Source organism: Otolemur garnettii, unplaced genomic scaffold (genome assembly GCF_000181295.1).
Source record: "Otolemur garnettii isolate 467f Iridium unplaced genomic scaffold, OtoGar3 scaffold00025, whole genome shotgun sequence".
In the NCBI taxonomy this organism is placed as follows: Eukaryota; Metazoa; Chordata; class Mammalia; order Primates; family Galagidae; genus Otolemur; species Otolemur garnettii.
In genome coordinates this window covers 6,161,340-6,172,491 of record NW_003852420.1, presented here as the reverse complement: position 1 = coordinate 6,172,491, position 11,152 = coordinate 6,161,340, and positions in this window count along the sequence as shown.

The window sequence follows — 11,152 nt, the reverse complement described above, 5'->3', positions numbered from 1 at the left end:
GAAAACTTACAACGGCATGGAACTTTTTCTCTCCTTCTTTTTCCTGTTTTTGGAACTGTGGGCATTTCTAAGTTCCACTCCAGAACCTCCAGTACATCTTTGCATTTGTACTCAACTTTTGTAGCCTGGGTAATATTCAATCATCTATGAACATTTATTAAAGACCTCACATTCATAGACATAAAGCCAGATGCTGGGGAGACCAAGGTAAAGAATAAAAGATATCTGCTGTAGAAGAGTGTCGTGCAAGGAGAGAGTCAAGTACGAAAATATCTACAAAATACTGTATCCTCATGGATATCTCCTACCAGAAACCATGGAGGAGAATTGGGGAGGGATCGATATTCATTTTTGAGGTGGGAATGAAGACAAAGAGAAGAGATTAGAGGTTGACACAAGATCTAATTGCAAGCCTGGCAGGGGAGTGGCAGGGTGGACAGGGATGGGCATATGCAGAAAAGTTTTCTAAGTTGAGATTTAGAAACTGGTTGGCTGTGAAGAGGAGACAGAGTCTACAGAGAGCAGTTAGGAGGCAGGACTCAACTTGGGGGGAGCTCGTATCCTAAAACCTCTCATAAAGGGTAAAATAAACCACTATTTATTTCCAAGCATGAATAGTTATTATTCAAATATGACTGGGAAATTCCCTTTTTGTTTGTGTCTATATCTCTAAAATCTAGAGAAGAATGAATATTGTCCTAAAAACCACAAGAATGAGGAAAGTTCTAAGTTCTGTTTCTGTAACATTTTTTTAAAACCCCCTCATCAGTGTTTTTATTTTTAGAGGTTAAAACATACCCACGTAGCAACTGTTCCTACTTTAGAGGAAGAATCTTTCTTTTAAATAAATGAAGTATAAATGTTCTCCTCTTCCTGGAAGTCTGCTTCCTGAGTCAGTAAACTGCCACATAGATAGATGATTAGAGAAAGGGGGCGACTCGGTTGGAAAACCCATCTCACACCAATGACTGTCCTCCGAAGCAAACATTTCAATTTACATCCAAGAAAACAGCTAAAGAGTTTCTGAAGTAATATGTCAATCTTCTATGTTAATTGAAAATGAAGGTAATAGCCATGGTGTATGTTAGGAATCTTATACGGTAGAACCTCCATAGTTGACCACCTCCCTACACTGACCACCTCCACACCTTGACCTAATTTTCACAGACACCACATGTACTGAGTGTGAGTACCTTTTGTTGGCCAGTTTGTTAATCCCTTGGCGGGTCAAGTTCCAGAGGTTCTCCTGTACTGGGGACCAAAAGGTGTGAGTTTTTCTTCTCTGTCTCTCTCTCTCCATCCTGCGTCTCCCAGTGTAGTAAGTTCTCCTCAAAAGAATGAGGGAACCAATACTACCAGCAGAAAGTCTTCTTAATCCACCTGGATGGTGGGGTTGGAATAGGAACCGATGCTTTCAAGGGGAAACGAAGGTGCTCCTCACGGCCAGTTAACCTTCCTCACTGATGACATGACGGCAATTCTGTCGAAAACTGGCAGAGGAAATCCAACAACTGGACATGTGCTTTAAAATGGAAGCTAAATTTGCTTTTTTATTCAAGCAACCAAATATTGATTGTTGGGTTTAATCACGCAGTTAATCGCAACACTGGCCACAGCAAGGCGGGCACAGCGCTCACTTTCCTCTTCACGGGGAAGTCTGCATGACCAGAAATGCTGAATCCGAGGATTTGAGAGAATTAGCGAGTCAAAGTGGGTTGATTAATCCAGTGATTTTTAAATTATTGAAGGTTCATGGACTCCAAACAAAACTTCTCTTCTTACCCATTGAGTGAGCGGCCGTATACCACAGTGTTTGTGGACTTCGGATTCACATGATCCAGACTTTGCATCCCTTCTCTGCTCTATCTCACTGCACGATATTTTGCCTTGAGTGATCGATTTTATAGGACTTTATGGAGGTTAATTAACATGCACAGGCAAAATACTTGGATGGGACTTAAAACATCTAGCTGTCTATATTAGCTATCATCACAGAAGTGTCATTTATTTTTCTAATAATGGACATTGCTGTTACTGTGACTAGCTAATTACGCAGGTGTGTTTGAACAATTGACTGTTTTGTTTTTAAAACAGCTGCCTGAGCAGGTCTGATTCTGATGTTTGAGGAAGAAGAACACAAAGAGAGTTCCACATGTTACAAGTAAAAAGTTAAATTCAATGTGAATTGCATTTAGTTGTGTTCTGTCCTCTTGGCTTTAGAAACATACCTGCAGAATAACATAGAAGCCAAGTTTCAATGTGGAGTACTTGAATTACAGGATACTGCAAAGCGAGGAGAAGCCGCCCGCTCTGGCCCCAGGCCCATCTCTTCCCACCTCGGCCTCTAGCACCTGCATGTGGGCTGCAAAGTCCGCGTGTCCAAGCTCCATCCACTCCTCCCATTACGCCTTTCTTCAGCCCCTGCTGGGCCAGAGAGCCTATGAGCAAGAAATCCCAGGGTCCCAGATACACAGAGCAGGGCTCAGAAGGGGACTAAAGGCTCCAGGTAGTACAGGCCCTTGTCCTGGACACAGAAGTTGGAGTACCGAGTTCTCGAATACATGGTGACCTGAGCAGAAGCCACTATTGGTAATTTAAGATTATTTTCTAGGTCCTAATTTTAGCGCAATTGAAAAGTAATTAGCCTCTTCCCCCCTTCCATTTATGTCACCTTTCTTCAGAGAAAAATTTATTAAGAATTATTAAAGCAACAACATGAATGTTACGTTACCCGGATAGCCACAGACATTTCCTGTTTGTGATGTGAGGCTACAAACTGGTCTAAGGATGGTTATTCGCTGTGAACTAAACACATGCAAGACCATAAGACTTGCTGAACGTGAGGGTGATTCTGGAAGAATGAAGCGGGGATCTGTGTTGGTGCCTGATCTACAGGCAAATTACACCCCTTTCTTTTGCTACATTGTTTCTTTCAGATTCTACTTCATTTGGTTTATTCTCTCACTTAAGAATGGGACCTTCCCTTCAAGAATCTTACTGGTACATAAGGATCAAGGTGAAAAGCCTCTTAGTTCAGGAGAAAAATGTATCTCCTGTGTGGGACACCCACATTGCACCCTGTTTGTGATGTACACCACAGTGAATATTATACCATCAAGTTTATGTTAGTTAAACTCCTACATCACAGCAAATGTTCTCTCTAGGGAGGAGAGGGAGGGATGGCTGGTAGGAGGGATGGCCTCCAGGTGCTGGGTAATGGGCACTTTTATTCTTCTGTTTTGGTTTGATTTGATTTTGTCTTTTTAACACACACTCCATCTCTTTTCTTTCTTTCATTGGGAAAAAAGTGGTGAACCTGCTCATCAAGGCACCCTGCCCCCACCAATACGGGTGGGCATGAGGGGCCAGTCTAAAGAGTAACCACCCGTGGACTATGGCTGAGCCTTGAGCATGCCATTCTTGGCTGGAACCTGTTTCTCTAGTACCTTACGTCCAGACCCTGGAGCTGCCTGGGTCTTGTCTGCTTCCAGGCTTACCCTGGGTGTGCGTGTGTATGTGCATTTGCTTGTTTTAGGGAATTTCTCTTCCAACCCCACTCCTAGCAATTCTTTTAGCTACCTGATATCCTCCCACTAAATCCTTTTAGGCAGTTTCTTTCATTTGCATGCAAACTAACAGATACTGCTGATAGAGTTGGCAGAAGCACTGACACAACAGATAATCAATGAATTTGTGTCACATAAATGAATAATTACAAGCTGAATATAAGTATCATCTTACCCTAGTTGTAAAATAGTGGGATTTTTTTCTAATTTATACAGCAATATGTTATCATTGACGAAATTGTGAAAAATTCAAAGAGTATTAAGGAAAGTATCCATTGACCATGGATTAACAAATTGTGGTATATGTATACCATGGAATATTATGCAGCCATAAAAGATGGAGACTTTACATCTTTTATGTTTTCATGGATGGAGCTGGAACATATTCTTCTTAGTAAAGTATCCCAAGAATGGAAGAAAAAGTATTCAATGTACTCAGTACTATTATGAAACCAATATATAATCATCCACACTTTCATATCAATAATACCTATAACTATAGCCCAGAATGAAGGAGAGAAGAGGAGGGGGAGGGAAGGGGAGGGAGAGACTGGGTGGGGGGAGGGTAATTGGTACCTCAACTATTGTGCATGAAGCAAGGGTACATGTCAAATCTATTAAGAGTAGAGTATAAATGTCTTAACAAATAATAAGTGAGGTGAAACCTATTTTAACCAGCTTGATGTAAGCATTCTAAATTGTATATAAAATCAGCACATTGTACCCCATAAATGCATTAATATACACAGTTATGATTTAATAAAAAAAAAGAAAAAAAAAGAAAAGCCATCCATATTTCTATCACCCAGAGATTCTCCAACTTTTTGTTTTTGTTCCGGTTGTTCATATACCTTGAAAACATTTCCATTTCAGAATAGATATTAGGGATATGATATACACAGTCGTGCATTTTAGTCATTCCTACTTAAAACTGTGGTGAAGGTTTTCCATGTCTGTTATGTAATCTTCAAAATGATCACTTTTAAGGCCTGTCTTGGGCTGATAAAATATCTTTAACCAGCTCTGAATGTTTAATTATGTAGATTGTTTTCAATTTTTATTTGATGGGATATATTATAATAAGTAATTCCTCTCTCTAAAAATTTGCCTACATCTACTTCCTTAGCAAAGACAAAAATAACTATAAAACAAAAAGCGAGTGAAATAATGTCAAAGAATTTGAACTTTTAAAAGCTTTTGACAAATATTTTTAAACTGTTCTCTAGGAAGGTTATATTATGTAACCCTCCCACTGGTAGTGAAGGAAAATGTCCTCATCACACACTTGCTGGGGTAGAGTTTATTTTTTTATGTTTTCTTTTACTTATTTAATACATGAAACATAGCACCTCACTTTTAACTTGCATTTCTGTGATTAGGACTAAGAACATTTAATAGACATATTGGTCTTTGGTTTCTTCCTTTTGAATTATTTATCCAGACATTTGGACAATTCTTTTGGGGTGTTACTATTTACCTACGGATCTGCAAGTTCTTCAGGGCCATTATTATATTAACTGCCTCATCATGCTTGGCATCAATTTTGTCCTCCACAATTAGTTCTGCTTTAAAATGTTGGCATATAAAAGTTTAAAACATATTCAAATCTATGTTTGGCCTTGCGAATCTCTCCATTAATTTTATATTTAGGAAATCTTTCCTCTAAAATGAGTTACTTTCTTCCAGCTTTTGTCTTTCATGATTAACTTTTCAGTGTATTTGGGGTTTCCTTTGGAGGGTCATGAAAGCAGATGTTCTCAGTTGAACATATTCTATATACTTAGGCAACTTTCTTGACATTTTTGCCAAATATTCCTCGCTGCTTCTTAATCCTTTCTCCATCATAGTTCTCTTTCTAAAAACTACCTGTTTCCAGGCTATTCTATTCCTTTAAACTATTAATTGATTCTCTAACTAGTACCACATTGCTAGAATGAGTGTAGTTCTATGACCAAATTTATTTTTATTTCTACAAGGGCAACCCACTATCCCCTTTTCCCACATCTACCTACTGCTCCCAGTACCACGTCCCCTCGCCACCTACACATACTCACCACCTCCCACCTCCTTTCCCCTCCCACCCACACCCCATACCTACCGCCCAACATCTCCACCACCTCTTTTCCTTTGCAAAATTATCTTCTCTCTTCACATCATTATCCTTCCAGACAGATGTTAGAAGCATTTTGTCAAGTTCTCCCAAACCCCAATGTAACAAAACTATATAATGGATCTGGGAAAAATAATCATTATTTCCTCATTTCTGTCTATCTACCCCAGAAGGAGGTATAGTTTTCATTTTCTTGTTTCTTCGTTTATATGACGGAGTAAAATTTTACACTTTCTATGTAGATGTTTATATATTTCTTATTATCCCCAAGTATTTAATATGTTTCCTGTTTTTCCCAGCAATTTGTATTTTTGTTGATTCACAAATAGGATCATTTTCCAGTCTATTTTTCAGTTGGTAAATACTGGCATTTGGGGCAGCCATTGACCTTTTGAATGTATATTTTATAACCTTAGTCACTTTAGGAAATCTCCTATTAGTTCCTTTAGGCTTTAGTTGACTTGGCGTAGGGAATTTCTTTACTTTTAAAGAAAATCAAGGTGCACTGTCTAAGTTTTGGTTACTTATGTGAAAAGCTTTACCTAAATGTATACATTAAGTGATATTTTATTATTGACTTTTAAAAACCACTTTTTAATGAAAATAATAAAATGACGTGAAGTTGAAACCACTCTAGAAATCCAAAATGTCATAACAAGTGTTCTTGTGTGGAACTAAATTCATTTCCTTTGGGCCCCCAGTCTTGCTATTCAGAGATGCTAAAAGGGCTTTCAGTGAGAGACAATAAATCACCTCTCAGTTGGATTAAACAGGACCAATTAAACAACAAAACAATTCAGAATTTTGACAGAAACACCCCAAGAATTTGTTCTCGTAGAAGAGCAATTTGTCTCTTAATTGAACTCCAGAGACAATGGCCAGGATCATTTTTAATACAAAACAGGGCCCACCTCGGTAGATTCCGAAAGTGGTGGCATGCTATTCTATGTATGCGCAGTTTCCTCTTTCCCTGGATAAGCATACATTTCCTGTTTTAAAAGAGTAAGATAACAGACCCTACTAATTATTAATTCATTAAATATTTGCTGTGCTCCTGATTATTTTAGGGTTGTGTGCTGTAAGGAAAGATGAGAGAAGCATAGTAAAAATTACGGACAAGAACTGACGAGAACCTGCCATATAACAGAACCTTAATATGTAATTAAGTTTATTATTTATTATTATGTATAATGATTACGTACTGATTAATTTCCATAAGGCTAACTGTCCAGCTCACCACTGTCTTCCTAGGGACTAGCATGGCATACAATCATGGGTGGTGTACACAGGCTGAGTATTTGTTGACGGACTGATATGATTTTACAAAACACTTGGTTGCCAAAAGTCATTTTGGCTCAATTCTTAACTGCTAACCTAAAACCAATTCTTAAAAGACGTATTGGTAAAAGCCAAGAATATTCCTCTTTTGAAGTCAGAATACATTTCCAAATTGCTCTTTTTATACAAATTTATAAGAAAAAAAAGCTTCTAAAAATCAAATCTTTATATTGGCACAGGAAAATGGGAAGGCAAAGTCTTCATTCTTTCATTCCTTCACCAAACATTTACGGAGCATCTTCTGCATATAAGACACAAAATGAGTGGCCATCACAGAGCTCAAAGGTATTACATAGTCAAACAAAAAGAGCAACTGCAAACTAAGGCAAATTATGGGAGAGCTATGGAAGGAAAGTAAAAGGGCGACGAGAGATCGATGGGAAGAAAAGTCAAGGAAGCCCGAAGGGTTAGAACAGCTGGAAACGACAAAATACAGGAAGACTTGCACAGATGTTTGAGAAACAGACAGCAGGTCAAGGTCACAGAAGCAAGAGGAAGAGATGTTTGGAATGAGACCAGCCAAGTACCACGGCTCTAGGAGTCTCTGGAATCTGTCCCAGGTGTGTGGGTGGCATTTTATACAGGGACTTGACATGATTCTATCTCCTCTGGATGAAGAATTAGAAAGGCCAGGCAAGGAACCTGGGGTCTAGCGGTGCAAGAGGAGAGGTGATAATTTGAAGTTGGTGGCAGTGGTGGGAATAGAAAGAAGAATCTATCAACACTTATGTACAGATACACATAGAAGACAGAATTTGTAAGACTGGGTGATGGTTTCAGATGTGAAAAGTAAAGGAATGAAGGTGTCAACGATGATTCTTGGGTTACTGGCTAAAGCAGTTCCGTGGATAGTGGTACCGTTCGCCAAGACAAGAAAGACCAGAAGTTGTTAGACTATCTTAGTTGCTGACATTGTTTTGGTTGTTTGTTCATTTTACTTTATATTGATAGAGTAGCAAAAAGGCAGGAAGGCAACATACACAAATCGGTTTGGAGCAAGGCACGTTAGGGAAACCTGTGGAAGACCCAGGTCTGGGACTGTCTCTTCCAGATAACTGACATGAATAAGTTTGGTACCTTCGAATTCCATTCTCTTCTAAGCCCCAACAGGTTAGTTGGATTAAGACTTTAAGTAATCTTTAAAGTCTTTCTTGAGCTCATGCTACTCTACCTTTACCTCCTACTCTCATGCTGACATTATCTTATGTTACCACCAAAAACAATTCATTAGGGATGTCGGTGCACTGGGCTGCACAGTGTCTCCCATTCATTCCCTCAGAGTCTGATTTGGAAGTCAGGTCTATGAAAATAGGAACAAGTTAACATGAGGTTGCCCTGAATTAGAATGGACTCTAAATCCAATATGAATGATGTGCTTATAAGAAACGAGAAACCTAGGCACAAGGCAGATGTGGAGAGAAGAGCCATGTGAAGACGGAGGCAAAGTTTGGAGTTTTGCTGCCTCAAGTCAAGGACTGCCTGGGGCTACCAGAAGCTAAGAGCAGCAAGGAGGGATATTCTCATCCTCTAGGCTTCTGAGGGAGCATGGCCATGACAGAATTTGGACCTCTAGCCTTTAGTACAATTAGAGAATACATTTCTGTTGTTTTAAGCCACTCAGTTTTTGAAAACTTGTGGCAGCCCTCAGAAACTGTACAGTTGGGAAGATTAACTAAAACCACATTTGGACCTGACTTGTGTGATATGGGGCACATAGTCCAGGTTCAATAAATGTCCATTTCCCTGCTCACCACGGTCACCACCATTTTCTAGTGATTTATATTATGAAAAAGCTACACAACCACCCATATGGGCAGATTTTACTCTTCCTAGGTCTCTTTTATAGCTGAGGAAACTGCCCAGGATCATAATGCAGAAGGGTCTGAATCCAAACTCAGCTCTGTCTCATCACCAGATGATCCCATACCCTAGAACGCCTGCCTCTCATGCCCCCAATGCTTCAGCAAGCTTACACGCAGTGAAGGAGAGCACTGCCATGCTGGGTTTTCAATGCCTGCAATTAATATTCACATTTATTTACAAAATGACGAGTTGCAGGGGCCTAGTCAATCAACATCTACCCATTCACAAATGCAAGATTTTTATTCCAAGGCCAATGCTATCAATGAATTTGCCATCAGCATCTACTATTTTCCATCAGTAGCACTTCAGCTCTGCACATATGGATTCCAAGTCATGATACTATCATCAGACTGGACGCGCATAGCTCTAATTTACTGAAATGTGCTCTTCCCCTACATTCCTCCCTTCATCTTGATGATACTGACTCATCTTTGCCACCTAAGAGAGTAACAATAAATAGTGCAAGTGACGGGAAAAGTGTCTCTAAACTTCATATTCACAGATGCCTGCCCTTTAAACTATCAAGGAAAAAATGAACACATGTTCTAAATGTATCTTTCCTCCCTAACTCAGGGGGTTGTGCTGCTGATGTGAATACAAGACCGCAGAGCTGTGGATTAATTTCACAGCATTCCAGGGTGGAGGGGACTTCTAAAGAGCATCTCGTCCATCTGAACTTAGTGAGAGAGAGAGTGTCTACTGCCACCACACCTGAGAAAAGGGTGAGCTAAGAGATTACTTGAGACCCTGTGGCTATTTCTTCGTAGAACCCTGTGGAATGCCAGGTTTCCTGATTTCCCCCAAAGTGTACGCAGCCTACCAAACTGTCATCAACTATTAAGAATGACACTTTCATCCGGCTTTGTGCCAACTTCTCTTTTTCTTTATTATTCTGGCTTTTTAAAGACCACTGCAAGTACCTGTAGGGCTTCAAATTCCCCTTAATTGACTGATACCTAATGTTGACGAGTTGACTCCCACCCTGAGTTTAAAGCTCTGGACACACACGGTTTCAAGGAAGGCAATCATGTTTCTTTTCCATTCCGGGCACTGACAACTCCTGGACTCCCAAGTTCACCCTTCAGGCAGGAGGCCGACATCTCACACAATTTTTGACAAGAGTTTAGAATAGAGATCTTCTTCCACGCTCTGCCCACACCGGAGCCCACAAGCAGAAGTTCTTTCTCTCCCCCTGTTCTCTCTCTCCTCTCTCTCTCTCTCTCTCTCTCTCTCTCATTACAACCCACCACGGGCACACACACACACAGGCAAATAACAAAGGAAAACAGAGCCCTATAAAGCCTCAGTGACTGCATCTTGCAGTCTACACCTGCCAAGAAAAAAAACCATGTGGGAATCCTGCCCTGGCAGTGTGTCCAACACTCCTCGGGCAAAGGAGGCACCGTGGCACCCCTGGGGCGTGCGCGGCTGTATACACAAAGAACTGGCGTTGGGCTTGCCAGCGGTTCAGGGTACCAGCACGCTCTGGGGGCTGGTATCCGCGGTTCTCCCCCACGCCCTCCCGCCCAGCTGAAAAGAACTACCCTTTATTTGACCCATACAGAGCCCAGGCTGGATGGCAAGCGCATGGGCTGGGGGTTGGGAGTGGGCGGTCCCGGATCCCTACCCTCCAGGCAGCGAGTCCCTAGCCTTTGGCATCTCCTACGAGATGCACAATCGCGCTGTCACGGAGGTCCGCTTCGCATCCTCTCCCAGCAAAGCAAGATGCTCTGGGTACCAGCCGTGCGCATCCCCCCGAGGGCCCCTCCTCGCGCAGATACCCACCCAGGCAGCCCCGCCAGGCGCGCCTGCCCTACCTGGTGGCTGGCTGTCAGCGAAGCGGAGGTGCCTCATTCCCTTCTCGGCTGCTCCATCGCTCCGAGCGCCATGTTCCCGGTCTCCCCGGGCGCACGCTGGGGAACTACTACGGGGTGGGTAGGGGCGAGGGGGGCGGGGGCCGGAGGGAGGCGGTGGGAGGCAGAGCCAAAGCTTTCTACTCTCCACCCAAACCTCCCCCAGCTACTGAGCATGCCCAGCTGCCCGGCTTCGCCCCTAGGAGGACTGTCCATGAGCGCACGCTGCTGCTCCGGGTTTTCGCGGCAGCCGGCTGGAGGCAGGCTGTAGCAGCTGCAGGGGGTGGAGGTGAGGAGGATGGTGGGGGGGCGTGTCTACACGCCGGAGCTGGGAGCCGGAGGAGGCAGCCAATCCCATCACACTTTCTCTCTGCTTTCTCGGGTAGGGGCAGCTCCTGCACGCCCCCTCCCCACACAACCGG